The sequence below is a fragment of the Staurois parvus genome, unplaced genomic scaffold (assembly GCF_062004578.1).
Source record: "Staurois parvus isolate SC_StPar_1 unplaced genomic scaffold, SC_StPar_1.0 ptg000866l, whole genome shotgun sequence".
In the NCBI taxonomy this organism is placed as follows: domain Eukaryota; kingdom Metazoa; phylum Chordata; class Amphibia; order Anura; family Ranidae; genus Staurois; species Staurois parvus.
In genome coordinates, this window is record NW_028318662.1 from 679,568 (window position 1) to 699,844 (window position 20,277).

Sequence of the window (20,277 nt, forward strand, 5' to 3'; positions counted from 1 at the left end):
ACTGTTAAGTAAAGATCAAGTTGAGTATAAATTCATCTATATACAAATCAATAAAGTGAATAAGTCATTTTTTTTAATCCAAACAACTTTTATTGTCAAGATAATAGAGAAAATGGAACAGTACTTACAGAATCCACAATGGCATTACTGCAACAGCAGGAGTACACCTAAGTAGAACAACGTGGATATGCAGATCCTGTAATAAAGAGAATAACAGGAATGGTAATCAAACAAAACAGAGACCACAAGGATCCAAAACTTTCTTGACAATAGCTTGCTTTTTCTTTTTTACGTCTTATTCCTTCTCAACCAGATGTAAACAGAAATGGGGGAAAGGAATAAAGCCCAAAACATGTCTTCAAACAATAAAAAAAAACCCACATCAACAACAACCTCTGGTTCACCCAAGACATCTCATCCAAAAGAATGGGAGATGCACATGAACTCCCCCAGTGGGAGGAGTGGAACCACACACCTGATGTAAAATATCACACCTGCAGAAGTCGGTCCACTATCAATTGAGGAGGGGCGAGCCCAAGTGTATCCAGCCAACCCTGCCATACCTGCTGGAACTTACGATAAGCATTGCGAAGTTCGTACGTGCGTTTCTCCAGTGGGAGTAAAGAATTAATGTAATCTATCCGTTGCTTACTTGTCGGAGGAGCTGACGATAACCAGTACATTGCTATCAACTTCCTAGCCAGATATAAAAGTCTAGATACCATAATTTACCCTCCTGGTTGGAACAGTTCTTGGTCCTGTGCCCCCAACAGACAATGCAAGGGATCCTGGGGAACAGTATATTGCGATACTAGAGAAATAAATTGGAGAACCTCATTCCAATATCTATGTACTGTAACTTGGGGCAACACCAGAGCATATGAATTAAATCACCCTGTTGGACCCTATACCTCGGACAATCAGGTGAATCCCGCCTGTCCCACCGATACAGGTGCACAGTAGTCCTATACGCTCGATGGACAATAAACTATTGAGACAATTTATGAGAGGGAGAAAGAGAAATTCCCAGAACAGATTCCAGGGCAGCATCCTAGACATCTCCAGCAAACTCTCCAATATCTTGGGACCACTGTGCCCTGCTCCAGAGACTAGCTTGATCCTGTACTGTGGACAATACCTGGAAGTATACCCGAGAAATCATGTCCTTCTTATGGGTTGCCTGAGTGACATCCTTAAGAAAAACTGAGTCTGTCAATGTGATTAGAGTGCGAACACTGAGCCTGTATTGCATGGCGTAGCTGAAGATAATGATAAAAATGCTTATGTGTAAATGTAAATTTAATTTGCAGTTGAGAAAAGGACTTTAGGATTGCCCCCGAATACAACTGAGATACAAATTTCAGGCCTCGATCCCTTCACTTGTGAAAAACCTACAGTTTAGCCATTTCTACATATTGCGGATTATTCCACAAGGGAGAACAGGAAAGAAAGACGGTAATATGAAAGGACACTTTTTCCGTACTCCAGACGTGCCTCGAGGTCCGCAGTTGGAGCCGTGGATGGAAGGACTGGTAGAGCCATCTAAGATGAGAGAGCTGAAATGGTGAGATCAGAAAGGGAAATCAAACTAATAATGGGATCAATAAGGGATATAACAGTATCTAAGGATGTGGAAGTATCACCCAAATATAACAGTGTGTCATCCACATAAAGGGATATCTTTTCTGAAAAACGACGATGTCCGGAGATTGTCGCACCAAAAACACTAAAGGTTCTAATGCCAAAGGAAACAAAAGGGGTGAGAGAGGACAACCCTGCCTCATTCCCCTCTGCAGCCTGAATGAATCCGAGAAATCCCCATTAACCCGGATTTGGGCAATAGGGTCCGCATAGAGAAGGCCCACCCAGCTAATGAACTTGGGACCAAAGCCAAATCTAGACAATGCTTCCCATAGATAAGGCCATTCCACACTATCAAAAGACAAAATTGCCCCCCCCCCCCCCCAGGATTGTCCACCGGAATTTGCTAATTCAAAAAAAGTCTACGAATATTATTAGCTGTCGCTCTTGAAGGAATAAACCCCAACTGCTCTTTATGTACGATATTACCAATAATCTGCGCTAGTCTAGGAGCTAGAACCTGGGCCAACAATTTAGCATCCGTATACAGAAGGGAAATAGGTCGGTAGGAGTCAGGTTTTAATTGATCTTTTCCAGGCTTCAATAATATTATCATAACAGCTTAATTCATGGATGGGGGCAAACCATTTCCATTCAGCATTTGGCATTCAGGGCATTGAGTAATGCCGGGAGGAGTTGTGCACCGTATCTGTTATAGATTTCGAATGGCAATCCATCTGAACCCAGAGATCTATTACTGGGGGTGTCTGCCAAAGCTTTAGATAACTCCTCAAGAGTAATTGGCATCTCTAGTTCTCTCTGGACAGTCTCCGATAAAACAGGAAAAGAGCAGGTGTCTAGAAACTGCAAAAGCTCAGAATGGGTAGTTATAGTTTTAGAAACATACAGATCATCATAAAAGTGATGAAAAACTCTCAGGATTTCCGCATGACTCATGCAGATCGCTCCATCAGCATCCTCAAACAGTGGACACCCCTTGTTGTGACTTTGCCACAAGAAGGTGCCCCGTACTTTCCTCTTCCTAAAAATATTTTTGTTTCAAAATACTGCTTCCTTTTTGCCACTTGAGTAAGCACTGATTCTTAAAGGGCTTGGGCCTCTTTCCAGGAGGTGCGGTTACAGGGGATTGGGTCGTGTATCATCTTAACCTCCCGCTGTTGAACATCTAACCGTACCTTTTCCTCCCACTCCCTGGATCTATGCTTAACCGCTGAAATCTCCCTGATAATCAAGCCTTGCAGGAAGGCATTCATCGCATCCCAAACCATTCTTGGTGGAGACAAGCCTTTATTCCGCTGTAGAAAGTCTGACAACTCCTCGGAATCAACTCGGACTCTGGAAACTGTGTCAACCAAATTGGGTTCACCTAACACAGTGGACGAGAGCGGGATAACACACCTGTAGCTTGACTCAGAAAGGGGCATGGTCAGATAGAGCTCTGGGTTCATACGCAGCATCCAACACATATGGCAGGATAGTCATGTTCCCAAGGCCCAAATCTATGCGTGAAAGCCCATCATGAGTAGCCAAAAAACATGAATAACATTTTGCTGTCGGATACTTTATCCTCCACACATCCCGGAGGTTCAGTTCCACCAATAAATTAGCAAATGGGGTAGGCTGAGAGGATAATCGTCTCCCTACCACCCAAAGGCAAGCTATCCAAGCTAGGGAGTAAGTAATTGTTATAATCACCCAACGCTAATAGGGAAACAGCAGGATGAGTGGCCATAAATCGAGCTAGGCGTTTAATGACCTCTGAAGAGTAGGGCAGAGGGATATGTACCGCAGTCACTATGCAGCGAAACCCATTCAAAGTACACAGTATGAAAATATACCTGCCCTCTGCATCAATCCACTCCTGCACATGAACAAATTGAATAGAGTTAGAGATGAGGATACACACACCTCTACAAAACGTGGAGTGGAAAGAATGATATTGTATGGGAAATAAACGAGAGCGGAGGGTACCGACAGTTTCAGATTTCAAATGGGTTTCCTGCAAACATACTACAGATGGTTTTAAATGTTTAAGTACATGGAAGACAGCACCCCGTTTAGTTTTATCTCCCAGGCCCCTTACATTCCAGGATAAAAACATAAATTCTTTATGGGAGACAGAAAAAATACATATGTATAAAATGGGAAGGATAACTCAACCATGAATAGATATAACGCCCCCCGAGGGGAGCAATGAGAGGGTAAGCAGTATGAGGGGCCCAAATCACATGGGTCCGGGTAACCAGGAGAACAGCCGCAGGATGCAGGGAAGATAAACCCAGCAACATGCACTACACATCCCAGGTGAACCATAAACAAAACAAGGGAGAATACTGATATTATTACTGACATGTAGGCCAACAGAGCCATAATAATATGAACTGAAGACACTGGTAGGAAGTCAAAAGGTCCCCTCAGGACCAAAAGCAGGTTGGGGTTTGCACAATATCTCGTGGACAATCACAAAGCAGGTAAAGAAAGCCCAAGAGGGAAGGAGCCCCAACTTAAAAAAAAAAATCAGATACAAAAAGGGAAGGAAATGTGAGAGCAATAACCCGCTGTTCTTCTAAGCTGACTTTAAGGCACTAAGGAGCAACCAGGTCCCCAAGGTCAGGTTCCAGGGGAGTTTGCCAGGCGATGTTCCACTCCATCCAACCACTGCAAGGCTGCATTAGGATTATCAAAAAAGTGAGAAGTGTCATCTGCAAGCACGCAAAGATATAGCATATTGAAGGCCCAAAGACGTTTCTTGACATCCAGGAATTTTGCATGTTGCTTTTGAACTTCCACGGAAAAATCTGGAAATAAGGATACTTGAACATTGTCAACTGACAGGTTACCCTTGCTTCTGGCCCTGGAGAGAATGGTATCTCTGTAATTGAGGAGTCTGAACAAAAAGGGTCGAGGAAGAGCTCCAACCGGAGGAGCACATGCTGAGACTCTGTGTGCATGTTCTACTGCAAACATGGGGGAGAATGCATCACTGCCAAAGGTAGAGGTCAGCAAAGCTTCAATAAAGGCTACATGATTTTTACCCTCAGCACGCTCCGGGATACTCACTGTTGCGGCTTAACCGATTTTCCAAATCTTCCAATCTAGAGACATTAGTAGAAGCAATCGATCGCACATATCGCACGTCCCTATGTAATGCTTGCCAATCATCTTCCAGGTTACTCACTCTCCTCTCCAAGGCCGCACTGTGATCCTGCATTTTCTGCATATCTTGACGCACCAGGGTCAATTCCATCCTCATTCTCTTCACCTCCCCGGTAAGAACCGCTACAGATGAGTTGCATGTAGTGACTGCGGAGAGAATTTCTCTAAGGGTTGGTTCAGGATGATCTGCAATGGAAACAGCTCACTGCGGGACTGCAGAATGGGATCTTTCAGTCTGCCAGTGCAATAGGGATCTGTGTACAGCCTGTACAGTCTAAGTCCGGATCAGTAGCGGAGTCTAAATATAGTTTCTGGGAGGTTTCCGTGGTGAGCGACCTGGTAAAGAACTTTTGAGTAACCTCCCTCTGCTTCTCCTTGGATGCACGCATTAGGATACTGCCATCTTGCCCAGACAACTCATGCAAGGCCCCAGTTTCTTTCCCCCTTTTAGGCATCTCAGATCAGGATAATTGGGGCCCCAAGTGACAGCAGGGGGGTCAGAGCACACCCTGGGGACCTGAGATGCCATTGTAGCTGGAGAATGAGGTGCCAAACAGGATAACTAACAGGATGCAGAGCAGGGCTCACTGAACATATGACCTACTGCATGCAAAGCTGGCCACGCCCCCCCTTTAAATTTAAAAATGTGAACATATCAAATCCGTAATTAGATAGCTCAAAAAAAGTTCATAAAGGCTCCAGTGAAAAATAAACTGCATCAAAAAAATCTCTAAATAAAGAAAGGTGCATCCAGAAGAAATACAAAATCACCCAAGCTCATTTGCATAGATTCCTCTTCAAAATCACCACTGTGAATTAAGCATGTGACACCAAATCTGCTTACCAGAACAATCAGCCTCCAATACCACAGTCCAATACCTGGATGAATAGATGAATGGAACTGTGCCCCAGCCTCCACTCCCACAGTCAGCCCTCCGGATGGATGGATGTAAGCCTCCACTTGCACAGCCTGCCGTCCAGATGCGTGGGTGTAAGCCTCCACTCTTGCAGCCTGCCTCTTGGACCTGCATTCCACAATAGATTATGTCAGGGCAATCCACCGGTCAAATGTGGTATAAGTAGCATATGAAAGAGAAAGGGAAAGCCTAGGCTTGGTGGGGTGAGGGAGCTCCACTTATGTACTATATATGATTTTAGCAATGAGTAAAATATGTAAAATAATTGTCCAAAATTGTGTAAGAAGATAGTAAGATGCAAGATTTAGATTTGGCTAGTTTGAAGGAGGGAGGGAGATATTAATTAATAATACTTGATATTAGTCTGAAAATTTGGGTCCAGAAGGATTTGCAGTGCCAAATGACATGGCTTAACTATTTAATGACTGGTGCACTGTAACGTTACTGCTACAGTGCGGGACAGCTGCGCAAAATCACACATATATATATATATATATATATCTATATATACAGTTGTGGCCAAAATTATTCAACCCCCAATGCTGTAAAGGGGTTTAGGGACTATAGTGTACATTTGGAATTGTATTCAGAATCAAATCCTACAAGGACGTTGTAACTACCCAAATGCAACTAAAATGACATCAATTGTTTATGTAATACAGTAGTAAATGGTTCTTATGTGGTTTCTTCATTGCCACAATTATTCAACCCCTTAAAGACTACCACTCTGAAGAACAGAGGTTCATACAGGTGCTTTCCATCAGGTATTGAAAACACCTGTGGATGTCACCGAGCAGCAATCAAGCATAATAAGCACCAATTAGGCAGCTTTAAAATGACTGTGATACTCAGCTCCTTCTAGACATTTACTGGTGTGGTTACAAACATGGTGAAGGCAAGAGAATGGTCCAGGAAGACAAGAGAAGAGGTGATTTCTCTTCACAGGAAGGGCAATGGCTATAAGAAGATTGCAAAGATGTTAAACATACCAAGAGACACCTTAGGAAGCATCATTCGCAAATTCAAGGCAAAGGGCACTGTTGAAACGCTACCTGGTCGTGGCAGAAAGAAGATGCTGACTTCGACTGCTGTGCGCTACCTGAAGCGTAGAGTGGAGAGAAGTCCCCGTGTGACTGCTGAGGAACTGAGAAAAGATTTGTCAGATGTGGGTACAGAAGTTTCAGCCCAGACAATAAGACGCACACTGCGTAATGAAGGCCTCCGTGCCAGAACTCCCAGGCGTACCCCCTTGCTGTCTCCAAAGAATAAGAAGAGTCGACTGCAGTATGCCAAAAGCCATGTGGACAAACCACAAAAGTTGTGGGATAGTGTTCTGTGGACTGATGAAACAAAATTAGAACTGTTTGGGCCCATGGATCAACGCTATGTTTGGAGGAGGAAGAACAAGGCCTATGATGAAAAGAACACCTTGCCTACTGTGAAGCATGGTGGAGGGTCAATCATGCTTTGGGGCTGTTTTGCTTCTGCAGGTACAGGGAAGCTTCAGCGTGTGCAAGGTACCATGAATTCTCTTCAGTACCAGGAGATATTGGATGGAAACGTGATGCAGTCCGTCACACACCTGAGGCTTGGGAGACGTTGGACCTTTCAACAGGACAATGATCCCAAGCATACCTCCAAGTCCACTAGAGCATGGTTGCAGAGGAAAGGCTGGAACATTTTGGAGTGGCCATCGCAGTCACCAGACTTAAATCCGATTGAGAACCTCTGGTGGGACTTAAAGAAAGCAGTTGCAGTGCGCAAGCCTAAGAATGTGACTGAACTGGAGGCCTTTGCCCATGAAGAATGGGCGAAGATACCCGTAGATCGCTGCAAGACACTTGTGTCAAGCTATGCTTCACGTTTAAAAGCTGTTATAACTGTAAAAGGATGCTGTACTAAGTACTAAGATTGAATGTCACTTGGGGGTTGAATAAAACTGATAATGCTGTGAGCACAGAAAAGACATTTGTGGTTATTTCATTATAACTGTTATGTTATATTTGTCTGACCTACAAGTGCCTCTTTAATGTAAATGTAAGCAAGATGACTGAATGATCAAAAGCAATGTCAAACTGGCCAAAACACTCAATTTCAGTGGGGGTTGAATAATTTTGGCCACAACTGTATGCATGTGTATATATATATAGATACGTGACTTTGCTTTTCCTGGTAGGGGGACACTCACCGCCTACCCACTCTGTCATTGGCTCCATGACATGCTGATCAGCGGGTCCTGGCCAATGATTCATGGCCGGGACACCCCGATTGTTGGAGAAAGTGAGAGGAGAGAGGTATGTGTTGGCAAACAACACAGTTCTCCCTACTAACAGCAAGGATGTGCCGGTTTTGCAGGAAGACAAAAATTGTCACATCCCCTAATAAAACAGTACACAGCATAAACATTACATATAGTTAGGCACATAGGTAACCCTTTGATTGCCTCAAATGTTAACTCCTTCCTTCTCAGTATGACACTCAGTAGTACAGTGTCAGGGAATTTTATTAGCACTGACCACTGTATTAGTCATGTAATGTCACTGTCAGTTAGCTAGTGTCAGAATTCCCGTTGTACCATCTCAGTCCCACTATAAGTCACTGCTTGCCGCCATTAAAAAAAAAAAATTTCCAGTCCATATACTGTCATTTGTAGATGCTATAATTTTCAAGCAAACCAATTAATATACACTTATTGGGCTTTTTTTTTTACCAAAGATATGTGCAGAATACATTTTGCCCTAAATTTATGAAGATTTTTTTAATGTTTTATGGGATATGTCTATAGCAAAAAGTAAAAAACATTGGTTGTCTTAAAGTGCAAAACTAAAAATATTAATGATATGGAGATATTAAATATAACTGATAACACAAAAGTGAATAAAGCACTGCAATGAGTGCAATGAAACAAATGTGTCTATGAAAGTCATTAAACAAAATAAGTGTTGGTGAGGGCCTGACAAACACCGGTCAGAAAGTCGCGCTGCTCACGGATCCTGTAGCACAGGTGGTATCAGATTATTTTATGTAGATATAAAAAAATACAGCGCACAAATTGATAAATTCAAGTACATCAAACATATATAAATAAGTAAATAAAAATGATACAGACAATATGGCGTTTATAGACGCATGTGAGTTGAGCTGAGGCTCAGTCCAGTATGAAAATAAATGAAATTAATGAAATATTAAGGAGCACCACATAGGGGTGCAAGGTTGCGCTGAAGGGGACAACACAGTGTAACAGTGACAGTATAAAACTCCAAAAACAGGTGCAGATCCGTGCGTCAGGTGCATGTGGAAAAAAGGGGGGTAAGTTGCACTAACCAAATAGCGCAAATTATAGCGCTTTTGAGTAATCAAGACCACTCCTGGTCATCATCCATCTGGGGTCAAACAGGGTACATCTGGAAAAGCATCTGCTCAAAACCTCTTCTCCACTAGCACTCTCCGGATCATAGGAAGGTTCCATTTCACTCTTACGCACCCAATGATAAGCACTTAAAAGGATCCAACTTAGTGGCTTAAAATAAATGAGCCAGAGAAGAAAGTGCTATATAGTGCAGTAAGTTTAATAAATCAGCAGCAGAATCGTACAAATGAACATAGTAACTCACATCCGGCCCATAGGAATGCAGCTATTGAATGCAGGAATGTGAACACATTTTTATGCCAGCTGCCATCTCTAGTGCTCGTTTTACCTTTTTATAGATTATTTCACGTGACTTTTATCCGTGCAGGGAATTGATAAAAATGTGCACTCACCAGATGCGCATAATAAAAGCGCAATGTGTTGAATCATATATTGACCAAGGATCTGCAGGAAGCCCCCTTTAAATGGACCAGACAGACAGCATGGGAAGAGATCTGGATCTGAGATTGCTCGGCAACCATAATCCAACTGGAGTCCTGGAAATCGTTTAGCTCAATAGAGAGCCAAAAATGAAGGTGCTCATAGTGTAGTATTAATATGATTTATTTGAATAAAAAAGTTACATCTTCCACGTGGAAATTGTGCAAAAAAACACAGTTTAAAAGTAGAGAAACTGACCAGCCACTCTCTAAGATGGCCGTCAGACCTTCGTGAGGCTCCAGCGGCATGACGTCACAGCGTACGGCTCCTCCTTAACGCGTTTCGTGTACATGCACATTATCAAAAGGGGTGTGCCTACATGCCGGATGTCAATTAAGGGTCTTAAATATCCCACAAGGCACGTGTGCAGATGCAGGCGCCATTTTGTTGAAGACAGAATGTAGAGGACTAACTATATCTTTATACTTAGTGGATCTACATCGCTGACCGTCCCGCAAACACATATCTCCACCGGAACATGACGGGAGAAATAATATATTAAGGGGGAAAATGTAAAAGCCAAAAAGAATAAAAAGAATACGTATAATGAATAGCCAAACAGCATCGGGTGCTTTAACCATTGAAAAGCTGACAAAGTCACAAGTTCCAGGACAACACATGCAAAACCATATGGCAATTCCCAAGATAATATATATATGAAAAAATATGATAGATGATAACATTAATAATTATTCATGCCTGCAAGTTAGCAATCCAAATAAAAATGGAAAATAGGTTCAAACGGCTGTGCACAGTTTATTAATAAAACGCCCCATAGGAACCAATGCCATGTGACTAACCTCTAGAAAATTTAAAGAGGCAGAGCAGGAAAAGAGAGAACAAGCCTCACAGTAATTTATGTCCTATGAACCCAGAGAGGGGGTATAAAATCTGACGGTCAAGGATGATGGCCCACAACTATAAAGTAAGAAAAAAATCACTATTCAACATACATGGATAACATAAATCATATTGTTAATATTCAAACAAAATACTAAAAATACAAAAAATTGAATATTTCATGCCACAAAATTACAATCTACCATAATTTAGGGAGTGGCAATACATAAAAACTCTTACAGATTTCTATGTGAATAAATTGAAATTAACATAGAGAAGAAAAAAATATATTTATAGAATAGACATGAATACAGACCACAGTATATGGGTAAAAATCTACATATAGACAATATACAGGATATGATCATCTCATGCAATATAAAAATAATAATAGTTGAGTGGGAATAGAGATAAAAAATATTAAAAAATATTAATATATAGAATAGAATAGACATGAGTACAGACCACAATAAATGGGTAAAAATCCATGCATAGACAATATACAGGAAAGGATCATCTCATGCAGTATCAAAATAATAATTGAGCGGGAACAGAAAACAGGGCTAACTATTATCAATGAAACAGTTTACATCAATGTCTATATTGTGTCCCAAAGAGGCCAATGTCTGCACTTCAAAAATCCACTTGGTTTCCAACTGAAAAAACGTTCTACGCTTGTTGATTCCCCTCCAATGAGGGTGGATTATATCAATTCCTATTTGATGGCCTGGCTGTATATGATAGCCTGTTTAGTGAGCAGGGGGTGGAAGCTGGAATTGTGGAGATAGTTGCATCTGTCAGTGGGTTTCTTGTACATTCAGGTGTGCAGCTTGTCATCCCCGATGTATAATAATGTGTCTAGGAAATTAATGTGTGTTTTTAATAGTCCGTTTTAGGTTGAATATATTTTTATTAAAGTTTTCACAAAATTGCCCATAGAAGGGTGTATAAAAGAGCATGCAGTTAGCCAAGGGATCTGTCATAGGAGCCATATACAAGGGTATGTCTACTATTAGGAAGCGTGGGATTGTCATAAAGGGGAGTGAGCGGGCTTGGGTCAGAGGACAACAAATAACGGCCATGACGGAGACACCAAATCTTAAACGCAGCTGCCGTCAAGGGGGAAAGCATGTAGAAAGCATGGTAAGAGTTGGAATAACCCCAGGGCAATGAGCGTAGATCCACTGGAGAGAGGTCTTGTTCAGCGGGAAGACTAGCTCCTCCTAAAATTTAAGATAGCAAAAAAGTTTGTTTCAATCTGGAGTGGTGTCTGTGCCAAATAAATTGTATAGTGAGGGTGTGGAGAGTGTGTAAAAAAGCAGAAGGTAATAGAATTGGTATGGTTTGGTTTGAAATAGATAGAGCAGCTTAGGCAAAATGACCATATTCAAAATGTTCATGCGTCCAAACCATGGCACAAGCCATGTCTCTAGTGACCTGCGTATTTTGGTAAGGACTGGACTAAAATTGAGATCATAAAGGTCTTTTAGATGGGTAGGGATTGCCGTACCCAAGTATGTGGTTGCCCTGATTTGACATTTAAAATGGAAATTCCGTTTAAGCATCAAAAGTGTGGATGGTGACAGAGAGATTCAAGCCCTCAGTTTAGTAAGATTCAGTTTAAAGTTGCTAAAGCCGCCAAACAGTTGGATTTCAGTTAGTATGGAAGGGATACTAGTATGTGGTTGAGTGACATATAATAATAGGTCGTCTGCATATGATGAGAGTTTACAATGCGAGGAGAGTATGGATACCGTTGATAGAATTATTATTACGTATGGCTTGAGCTAGATGTTCAATAACTATCACAAATAGCAGCAGGGAGAGGGGACATCCTTGTCGTGTGCCATTAGAAATAGTGAACTGCTCAGATTGTGTTCCATTAACCCGCACAGTTGTGGAGGGTGTGGAATAGAGGGACATAATACAGGTTAACATTTGCGGACCTACATCAATTTGCACCAAAGCTTGTCTAAGGAAGGACCAATTAACCCTATCAAAGGCCTTCTCTGCATCACAAGAGATAAGGCAAGCTGGCACTTGAGGTTTCCTGACCATGGAGACAAGGTGGATTGTTTTGGTAGTGTTGACCCTGGCTTCTTGCCCCAGGACAAACCCAACCTGGTGCTTATGAATTATGTCAGGTAACAGAGGTGATACAGAGTACAGTAACAGAGGTAACAGAGGTTTGCTATAACTTTGGAAAAAAGTTTTAAGTCTACATTGAGCAGAGATATCGGCCTTTAGTTACTACAAATTGATGAATCTTTCCCTGGCTTTGGGAACACAGCGATATGGGCTTGGAGGAGTTGTGATGAGAATTAGTGAGATGCATCTATAGCTTCGAATGCGGTAACTAGAAGTGGAGATAAGACTGGGGCAAAGGTCTTATAAAAATGGGGAGTAAATCCATCCGGACCTGGACTCTTTCCGATCTTAAGACCCTGTATGGCACCCAAGATGTCGGGGGCCTGGAAAGGAGCATCGAGGTCCTGGGTGGCAGCTGGAGAGATGGTGGGTAATGCAATCTTATAGATATAAGAAAGTAGGTCTGAGTGGCCATGTAAGGAAGGTATAGATTGTTGTGGGGGGGTAAATTATAAAGCCCCGAATAATATTACCTAAATTCAGAGGCAATCCCAGAGTTTTTACAAAGCTTTTTGTTGGAGGAAGAAAGATGTGAAATTACATGCCTAGGTTGTCTAGGGTGAAGGACTCGAAACAATTGTCTACCACATTTATTTGCCTGGGTGTAATGAAGGTGTTGCTTTTTATCTCGGGCCATCAAAGATTTAGTCCTGAAAAGGCTTAGGAGGTCCCTATGAGCATTGGGTAGGTCTAAAAGGTTATCAGGGTTTAAAGTGTTTTTGTGGGTAGATTCTAAATCGGAGATTAACGTCAGTAAACGTTGAATGTCAGACGATCTTTCTCGTTTAAGCCTAGACATATGTTGAATAAAGATGCCTCTCAAGACACATTTAAGTGCTTCCCCTTTAGTCATTGAATGTGTTTGATCCGAAATATGATCTTGAACACAGTCAGTAATTGCTTGAGAGATAGCTTGATTACAGACCAGATCTTTCAGGAGATTATCATTTAATCTCCATGAAAATCTATAAGTAGTGTTGGGCAGCTGGCCTATGATCAAATGTACAGGGGTGTGGTCTGACCAAAATACAGAGGCCCATAGAGGAGGAGATATTAAAATCCAGAAGTGACTGAGAGACAAAAATATAGAAAGTTTAACGTACTATATGAGGTATGTGCAGCCGAATAATATGAGTAGTCTTTCTTAGACGGGTGCAGTGTGCGCCAAACGTTCACCAAGGAAAGTTTGGAAAACAAGGCGTGGATTTTGGTCATGACGGAGGAAGATAAGGAAGACTTACCCATAGAGGAATCCAATCTCAGGACCATAGGAGCGTTGAGATCTCCCCCCCAAGATCAGGGTACTAGTACCAAAGGACTCCAATCGCGTCACCACAGAAGAGAGGAAGTGTAACTGCTCCTGGGGAGTAAATGTTAGCCATTGTAAAAACAGATTGCATACATCGTTTTTTAAAAATATATACTGACCCTTAGGGTATATAAATGACTCCAACACTTCAGGGGTAAAAGAATAATGGAATGCATTGGACACACTTTTAGATTTTACCAGGGGATTAGTGCTATGAAACCAGGTAGTATAATCTTTATTTTGTATAGAAGGTACTTTGTCAGACTGAAAGTGAGTCTCCTGCAAAAATAAGAGCTGGGAGCGTTGTTTATGAAAATGATAAAGGATTTGTCTCCTTTTTTCCGGAGTATTAAAACCTCTACAATTGGGAGAAGAAACTCTCAAAGGCAATAAAGATACCATAGTAACAGTTTAGGGGTGGGAGAATAAAAGGGATAGGGGAACTCATGCCAGTACCCAAAAAGTTAAGAAAAACAAAAAATCTGCAGGAAGCGTAGAAAGGGGTGAACAGAATAAATAAGAGAGTATATAAGATAAAGAAAAAGTTGAAGGTCGTCAGCAATGACATTACTGCAACAACATAAAAGGGGACCATTGAGGAAAAATGCATATATTAACATGTAAGCCAACAGAAATATTAAAATCAATATCAGAAAGTATTGCCTTCTGGAGGCCATATAGAGACAACTGTAATGTGTAAGACCAAAAAGGTCCAGAGAAAATAGAGCTAAAAAAACAGTCAGCAGAGCCAATGTGCACGCTGTAAACCCTACGGTGGGAGTTATGAACAATGCACAAAGTGGCTCGCCCAGAGCGGGTGTAATAACGTCATAATTTAACTGTCGCGACCTAAAGCGGTCATCTCAAAGTGATTTGTGGTATAGGGACAAGGTCCACAACATCCATAGACATTTCGCCAAGGACGACATCGTGAACATGTAGCAGCCTAGGCTCCGACCAGCATCATTTATCTAAAGAAAGCAGTATCATCAACTGACATTTGAGCAAGTAATCAAACAGATAATAAAAAAGTGTTTATCAGGGGCGGACTGACAACTCATGGGGCCCCCGGGCAATAGGGGACATGGGGCACCTGTGTCCTTGCCGAAACTCAAAAAAGTCTATGAAAAAAGGTACCAGGGGAATCTCATGGGGCCCCCTACTGACCCCGGGCCCTCGGGCAGTGCCCGAGCCCAAATGGTCAGTCCGCCACTGGTGTTTATATAGCAATATAGTGAGAAATCAGCAAATCAAGGGAAGGATAAAGTCAGGTAAGGTGTAAACATCAGAGGGGAAGAAACCCAACCTTTGATCTGTAACAGTCCCACCGATAATCCACCAGCAGGGGATTTAGATGTATTTGAGCGAGAGCACTTCTTCTTGGAGCGAGTCTGCCACCCGGTTGATAAACGTAGGCCCAGAGTAGTGGCTTTAACCACTTCCTGTCCGGACACTTTTACCCCCTTCCTGTCCAGGCCAATTTTCAGCTTTCGGCGCTCTCACATTGTGAATGACAATTACTCAGGCATACAACACTGTATCTAAATGGAATTATTATCATTTTTTTCAAACAAATAGAGCTTTAATTTGGTGGTATTTAATCATCACTGGGGTTTTATTTTTTGCTAGAAAAATGAAAAAAGACTGAAAATTTTGAAAAAAAACATGTTTTTCTTAGTATTTGATACTAAATTTTGCAAATAAATATACTTTCTTCATAAATTTAGGCCAAAATCCATTGTGCTACATTTTGTTGGTAGACATAACCCAAATGAGTGTGTATTATTTAGTCTTTGTGAAAGTTATAGAGTCCACAGACCACGGTATATATATTTGATATATTTGAAAATGTATCAATCCTGATGCACGGACTACCTATACAATTTCTTGGGGTACTAAAGTGCCAGGACAGTACAAATACCCCCCAAACGACCCCTTTTTGGAAAGTAGACAGTCTGAGGTATTTAATGAGAGGCATGGGGAGTTTTTTGAAGTTGTCATTTTTTGCCAATTTTTTAAGGAAATGATGAAAGTAAAAAAAATTTTTTTTTTTTTCCCACAAAGTTGTCATTTAACAAGTTCTTTCTCTCACACGGCATAGGCATACTTGCAATTACACCCCAAAACACATTCTGCTACTCATCCTGAGTATGGCGATACCACATGTGTAAAACTTTTTCACAGCCTAACCACATAGAAGGGCCCCACATCCAATAAGCACCCTTAGGCGTTCTAGGGGCAAAAATTACACATCTAATTTCTTGACTGTCTATCACAGTTTTGGAGGTCCTGGAGCACCAGGACAATTGAATTACCCACAAAATGACCCCATTTTTAAAAGAAAACACCTCAAGGTATGTTTTAAGAGGCATGGGGAGTCCTCTGAAGACTTCATTTTTTGCCACATGTTTTTGGAAAATGTGAAAAGAAAATGAAAATGTATTTTTTTTTACGCAAAGTTGTCAATCTATGAGATATTTCTATTACACAGCATAGGCATACTTAAAATGATACCTCAAAACGCATTCTTTAACTCCTGCTGAATATGGCGATACCAAATGTGTGAGACTTTTTCACAGTCTGGCCACATAGAGGGGTTCCACATCCAATAAGCACCTGTTAGCGTTCTAAGGGCAAAAATTACACATCTAATTTTTTGACTACCTATTGCCGTTTTGGAGGTCCTGGAGCATCAGGACAATAGAATTATCCACAAAAAGACCCCATTTTGGAAAGCAAACACCCCAAGGTATGTTTTAAGAGGCATGCGGAGTCTTCTGAAGACTTCATTTTTTGCCACAGGTTTTTGGAAAATGCGAAAAGAAAATGAAAATGTATTTTTTTCTACACAAAGTTGTCAATCTATGAGATATTTCTAATACACTGCATAGGCATACTTAAAATTACACCCCAAAACACATTCTCTAACTCTCCCTGAATATGGTGATACCAAATGTGTGAGACTTTTTCACAGTCTGGCCACATAGAGGGGTTCCACATCCAATAAGCACCTGTTAGTGTTCTAAGGGCAAAAATCACACATCTAACTTCTTAACTACCTATTGCTGTTTTGGAGGTCCTGGAGCATCAGGACAATGGAATTATCCACAAAAAGACCCCATTTTGGAAAGCAAACACCCCAAGGTATGTTTTAAGAGGCATGGGGAGTCTTCTGAAGACTTCATTTTTTGCCATAAGTTTTTGGAAAATGTGAAAAGAAAATGAAAATATATTTTTTTTTATGCAAAGTTGTCAATCTATGAGATATTTCTATTACACAGCATAGGCATACTTAAAATTACACCTCAAAATGCATTCTTTAACTCCTGCTGAATATGGCGATACCAAATGTGTGAGACTTTTTCACAGTCTGGCCACATAGAAGGGTTCCACATCCAATAAGCACCTGTTAGCGTTCTAAGGGCAAAAATTACACATCTAATTTCTTGACTACCTATTGCCGTTTTGGAGGTCCTGGAGCATCAGGACAATGGAATTATCCACAAAAAGACCCCATTTTGGAAAGCAAACACCCCAAGGTATGTTTTAAGAGGCATGGGGAGTCTTCTGAAGACTTCATTTTTTGCCAAAAGTTTTTGGAATATGTTAAAAGAAAATGAAAATGTATTTTTTTTTATGCAAAGTTGTCAATATAGAAGATATTTCTAATACACTGCATAGGCATACTTAAAATTACACCCCAAAACACATTCTCTAACTCTTCCTGAGTATAACGATACCACACGTGCAAGACTTTTTCACAGCCTAACCAAATGGAGGGGCCCCATATGCAATAAGCACCGTTAGGCATACTAAGGGCAAAAATTACACATCTAATTTATTGACTACGTATCACAATTTTGGAGGTCCTCGAGCAGCAAAGTCTTCTGAAGACTTAATTTTTTACACAGATTTTTAGAAAATGTGAAAAAAAAGTAGTTATTTTTTCTTTAATGCAATGTTACCAATAATAACATATTTCTAACACACTGCATAGGTATTCTTAGAATAACACTTTAAAACACATTCTGCTACTTTTCCTGAGTATGGGGATACCACATGTGTAAGACATTTTCAGTGTTTGGACTGATTACTGGTCATTGCAACCTGTTTATCACAAAAATTAGCAAACATTATATATCAATAAAGCATAGTGTAGCTTCACCTACAGCCTGTTCCTAAAAGCTTAACCTACTAGTACGTGGCTGTCCACATAGCACTATGTTCATTCACCAAGAAGTTGAACAAAAGATAAACCAAAGAGTACCTGTTGTTTCAGTGCAGAGGATGGGTGGCACCAGCGTCTTGCAGGAAGGTAGCCAGTGGGATGTGCAGATGGGTCAGTACCGGTGTCATGCATAGACGTGGTGAGCAAACAGGCAAAGTAGTGGTCCAGGAAGAAGACAGGAACATGGTCCATAAAAAGGCCACAGTCAATACAGACAGCAAGCAAAGACGTGGTAAAAGGATTGGTCCAGGCAGAAACATTAAGCTTAGGGCCTTGGTTAGGTAAGACTGGACAAAGGGGTAGAGGCTTCATCCCACCCAAATCTCTTCGAAGCCTCTGGTCTCCAGACCCTGATCCGGGAATTAAAAAACCCAAAGAAAACAAAAAGTTTTCTCTGCTCGGAAACACTACTCTGGATCCCCTCACATACGTGAGACCCCTGTGTTGTCTTGAATCCCACTACTAAAGTGGGAGGGCAAAAGATCAGTCCAGGAGGCAGGCAGAGGCATGGTCGATTAACAGGCTGAGGTCAGTTCAGGCAGCAGGCAGAGGCATGGTCGATTAACAGGCTGAGGTCAGTTCAGGCAGCAAGCAGAGGCATGGTCGATTAACAGGCCGAGGTCAGTTCAGGCAGTAAGCAGAGGCATGGTCGAGTAACAGGCCGAGGTCAGCTCAGGCAGCAAGCAGAGGCATGGTCGAGTAACAGGCCGAGGTCAGTTCAGGCAGCAGGCAGAGGCATGGTCCATTAACACGCCGAGGTCAGTTCAGGCAGCAAGCAGAGGCATGGTCAATAAACAGGCCGAGGTCAGTTCAGATGGAAGTCAGGAAAATGAATTCAGGCAACAGGCAGAAACGTGGCAGGGAGATAGCAAACAGAGGACAAAGAAATATATCTTCACCGTACTTCACTAATAATGTAGTGCGGTATGGTAGATACGGAAGCACTCTTCTATACAGAGACCAGGCTTTGAGGGACACTGGGGACAGTAGTATCGGGTGTCAGATCGAATTCTATGTTTGGAGCATACCCGACATCTCTTTTGAGGATTGCGGTCTGTTTCGGTAGGGGGGGCGATATTGGGGAAATGTCTTTCATGAAATCGGCTCACTGCATCAGACCGAATTTGTTCAGGTACGGGTCTTACTTGATAGATGAGGGATGTGATAATCTCTTCCTGATATTGTAAGAAGGTGACAGGTCTTTGTGTGGACTTCTGAAAAACGATGTAGGAATTGTACAGGGCCATATGGAAAAGGTAGAAGGATACTTTTTTATACCAGTAGATTGATCTTCTGTTGGGTATGTAGGGCTGTAACATTTGATCATTTAAATCCACTCCCCCCATGAACAGGTTGTATTCGTGTATGCATTGGGGTTTTCGGATGGGACCGCGACTTCCTTGAATTTCCAATGAGCTGCTGTTATGGATAGATGAAAGGACATACACATCCCGTTTATCTCGCCACTTAAGGGCCAGGATCTCTTAACTTAAGGTGGCGGAAAAGGGGCAGGCTTGTGTAGAAATTGTCCACGTAAAGATGGTACCCCTGATTGAAGAGGGGGTATACCAGGTCCCAGACAATTTTTCCACTAATCCCCATATAGGCTGGGCATTCAGGGGGCTCTAGCTGACTGTCCTTTCCCTCGTAGTACGGAACTTGTGCACGTATCCTGTGGACCTTTCGCAGAGTTTGTTCATCTTCACCCCGTATCTGGCCCGTTTACTTGGAATGTACTGTTTTATGATCAGCCTCCCAGTGAAATGGATTAGGGATTCATCGACACAGATGTTTTTTTCAGGACAATATATTTCTGAAAATTTTTGGTTGAAATAATTGATTAGTGGACGAATTTTATAAAGTTTGTCGTACTCGGGGTGATCTCTGGGGGGGAACAGGGAATTATCGTTGAAATGTAGAAAGTGCAGAATTGTTTTATAGCGGGTCCTGGACATAGTGGCAGAAAAGAGCGGCATGTGTTGAATGGGATTTGTCGACCAATAAGCATGCAGTTCATTTTTTTTTGTTAGTCCCATATTAAATGTAAGGCCAAGAAACACTTTAAATTCTTCAACTGTGAGGCATTTCCACTCAAATGTTCGAGCATAACAGGAGTTGGGATTTTGAGTGATTAATTGCTGGGTGAAAATATTGCATTGGTGCACAACTGAATTCAAAAACTCTTCAGTGAAAAATAAATGGAAATAATCAATGGCTGTAAAATTTT

The 20,277-nt window shown here is 41.6% G+C and overlaps 1 protein-coding gene and 1 long non-coding RNA gene across 19 annotated transcripts in view; one reads left to right on the forward strand and one right to left on the reverse strand.

Moving 5' to 3' along the window:
* The window catches only part of LOC149443234 (neurexin-2-like), a 2,355,461-nt gene that overhangs the window by 587,521 nt on the left and 1,747,663 nt on the right, over nt 1-20,277 (forward strand). The window lies entirely within an intron of this gene.
* LOC149443240 (uncharacterized) lies at nt 68-5,799 on the reverse strand. Its single transcript, XR_016306684.1, has 2 exons — nt 5,603-5,799; nt 68-196 (listed from the first exon to the last, which is right to left on the reverse strand). It is a non-coding gene; the product is annotated as an uncharacterized LOC149443240 (long non-coding RNA).